Raw genomic sequence first — 3802 nt, 5'->3', positions numbered from 1 at the left:
TCATCAATATGTTTGCTGACTCCCAGCATATGTGTGTGCGGGTCTCTAATTTGTTGTTTGTGGACTGTCACTCTATTTCTCAGGACATCACCCGTTTCTCCTATATATATATATATATACCTAACTGCAGACAGTACTTTTTTTTTTTTTTTTTAAAAATATAAAAGCCTGGAGACCAGGCAGTTTTATTTCGTCAATGATATCTATTTACAATTCTAATTGATTAAAGTATTCGAATTAAATTATGAGTTACTTAGGTAATTACAGGTCTCAATTAGCTAATGATATTTTCTCTTACAGGCGGCACGAACAGCGCACGGGCTATAACAGCCCGGAGTAAGCGCCCACCTGTAAGAGGTAACAAAGTTCTATTTAAAAGTTTTCTATTTACTATTTACAAAGAGATATTTCAGACCATGTGGGGCGCAAACAGCGCGCGGGCCTGTAGCCCGGAGTAAGCACCCCTCATGGGCGAGGTTTAACAAGTTTTATTATATACAAAGGTTCAGGGGGGAGCAAGAGAGGGAAAGAAGACAGGTTTACCAGCATCGGCCGAACAAAATGCGTTTTTAAAAGACCAAAAATTCCTTAAGGTATCAGTGTCGCTGCTAAGAATTCTGAGTTGGACATCTTTTTTAATTAAGTCGATAATCGCGTTGGAGCTCAAAAGAGAACCTTCGAAGGTAGCTTTATTTCTGGCAAGCCAACACCAATATATGATGGTTGCCTTGAGAAAGTTAGATAAGGATATACTGGTGGTAGATTGGTCTAGGGAAAAGGGGTAATAGATAGAGGTAGGGGAGATAGAGAAGGGGGAGTCGAGTAGAACACGAAAAAGGGGAGAGAAATAGTCCCAGACTTTCACAACTCTGGGACATCCCAAGAAACAGTGTTCAATAGTTTCTGTTTTACCGCAGATCGCGCATTTATCATTATTGATGTATCCCCAAGACTTTAGGAGATATCTTACGCGGATCATTCTATGGATCAATAGCCAAATTAGATCGTTCTTCTTGTTCTCAATTAGCTTTAGGCGAGACTTGCGCCACACCCAGGCCCAACGATTGATGGGGCGGTCCATAGCAGACGCCCAAAAACCGGAGCACCGGGGTGCAACGCAGACGGGGTCAAGCAACAAAAGATATAAATTCTTACTGGTGAGTAAATCAGGTAAGGCACCAGTTTTCTGATGCAAGGTACGGAAATTATCTAAACAAAGCCGGTAGTAATTGGAAGGAAGGAAGGAAGAGGGGCCAGAATTTGTGGGAAAAGAAAAACGGGGATCTAGAATAGTTAGCTTATGTCCTAAAAAATATCGAGCTAGGTAATGCCATTTGGATGTGCCAAAGTCATCTCTTAAACTGGAAAAAACAGAAAGGCGCAGGCTAGCGCACTTAGCTTTAAAATTAACGACGTTGAGGCCCCCAGAGGATGGGGGCGCACAACAGCGATCGCGACTTACATTTTCCATTTTTCCTTTCCAGATAAAAGGCCAAATGATCGACTTAAAGCTATCGTGCACCCAACGGGGTGGGGGGATGACTTTAGCAACGTGCCATAAACGGCTTGCGCCTAAAGTGTTTACAATTAAGGTTCTACCGATAAAAGACGGGTCTCTTTGTTTCCAAAGATTTAGAACCGAACTTAGTTTGTCTAATTTGGCCCGCCAATTGTCGTCGTCGACATTGACGAGGCCGTTTGAGAAGTAAACACCAAGCACTCTCATTTTAGTGACCCATTTGAGGCCATAGGGAGATTCAATTCTAGTTCGCCATTTTCCTAACCACATTGCTTCAGATTTGGACGTGTTCAGTTTAGCGCCAGATCCTTGTTCAAATTTTGATACGACTCGGAGAAGTGAAGAAAGAGATCTTTCGGATTTTAAGATGCAAGTAGCATCGTCAGCGTACTGGGATATTTTATATTGAAGGCCCCCTGCTCCGGGGAGCAGGAAACCTTCAATATCTTTACAATTACGGATTTGCGTTGATAATACTTCTGAAACTAGCACATAAAGGAGAGGAGATAATGGGCATCCTTGTCTCACCCCTCTTCTTAAGTGGACAGGGGGGGACAGGGAGCCATTAACAATGATTCTAGAGAAGGCTTTAGAATAAAATAGTTCGACCCACCCACAAAAGGAGGGGCCGAAACCAAATTTACGCAATACTCTCATCATGAATTCGTGGTCAACTCGGTCAAAAGCTTTTTCTTGATCTAAGGAAATGAGAATACCTGGTTCATTAGTTTTGTCAATCATGTCAAGGGCATCACGAAGTAAGGCCAAATTTGAGAAGATAGTGCGGCCGACCACGCCGCACGTTTGGTCTGAATGCACGATGGAGTTCATGACTTTTTTCAATCGTTCAGTGATGATTTTAGATGCTAACTTGTAGTCAGTGTTTAACAAGGAAATTGGGCGCCAATTTTTTGCGAGGCGTCGATCATCTTTTTTGTGGATGAGTCGTAGGAGGCCCTCGTACTGGCTATCCGCGAGGGAGCCAGCAAGAAAGGCCTCGTTCAAAACAGAAAGGAGAGATTCGCTCAAATCGTTCCAAAAACACGAGTAAAATTCTGTTGGGAGACCATCAGAACCGGGTGACTTGCCGGTCTGAAGGCCTTCCAATGCAGTAAGTAATTCTTTATTAGAAAAAGGGCCTTCACATAGATTGCGCTCATAATCAGTCAGTGAAAATTCGAGGTCGTCAATTATTTCAGTTTGAATTCGCATATCAAGAGGATCTTTGGTGAATAAATTCTTGTAGAAATTGGTTAAAATTCTTTCAAGATCATTTTGAGAATTTCTGAGAACACCGTTCTCGTCAAAAAAAGATTCAAAACTATTCATGTCAGCTCGTTTTTTCTCCAGACGGAAGAAATAGCGTGTTGGTTTCTCGCCTTCTTCGAACCATTGTGCTCGGGAGCGGACTTTAGCTCCTTCGGCTTCTTTCGAGATTAGAGAGGACAATTGGCTTTCCAAATCGCTAATTACACCTGGGTTATTTAAGCGATTAGAATGTAAAGCGTTTTTAGCATGGGTTAATTGCTTAGTAATTAGGATTCTTTTGGCATGTGCTGTTCTCTGTTTACTGATACAGTATAAAATACTTGTTTTGCGGATTTCAATTTTTAGAGCATCCCACCATTCGCGAAGGGAGGCGAATTCGGGGATTTTAAGCTTAAAGTTGTTAATCGATTTTGACATAATGTTTTTAAATTCTACATCTGAGAGTAAAGAGCTGTTGAACTTCCAAATTCCAGGACCGTGATTAGAAGGGTTAGTCGTTAGTTCAATTTTTACAAAGTCATGATCGGATAGGTCGTATACGCATGGAAGAATATTACATTTCGTTACTAGGGTTAAGCCTTTAGCGACGAGAAAGCGGTCAATTCTAGATGCCTGGGTATGGTCTTTGTTAGACCAGGTGAAAGTTACTTTGCGCGGGTTGTTTTTGCGCCAAATGTCTGTAAGTGAGAAGTCAGCACAAAGGGATCGGAGAAGTTTTTGATCAGACAATAGGATGGCGGAACAATTTAATTTATCTAGGAAATTGTCTACACAATTAAAGTCTCCCCCGATCACTAGATCCCCTTGGGGGAGAAGGTAATTGTGCAGACAAGAGAAAAAACTTTTACGATCCGAAATAGTATTGGGAGAGTAAATGTTTACTAAATTTAGTTTAGAATTATAGTAGTCAATGAGTAAGCTCAATATTCTTCCTTCGGAATCGGTCAAAAAACGGATAATTTTGCCTGGGAAGTTTAGAGAAAAGAGGATGGCAACACCGGCAGACCTGCCAGT

The 3802-nt window shown here is 41.6% G+C and overlaps 1 pseudogene; it reads right to left on the bottom strand.

The window, feature by feature from the left end:
- Positions 1 to 3626: 3626 nt before the first annotated feature.
- Positions 3627 to 3802, bottom strand: part of LOC148720105 (uncharacterized) — a 1735-nt pseudogene continuing 1559 nt past the window's right edge.

This window comes from Stylophora pistillata, chromosome 11 (assembly GCF_964205215.1).
Source record: "Stylophora pistillata chromosome 11, jaStyPist1.2, whole genome shotgun sequence".
In the NCBI taxonomy this organism is placed as follows: Eukaryota; Metazoa; Cnidaria; class Anthozoa; order Scleractinia; family Pocilloporidae; genus Stylophora; species Stylophora pistillata.
The sequence above is the reverse complement of the archived record's forward strand: the minus strand, read 5'-3'. Positions and strand labels throughout refer to the sequence as shown.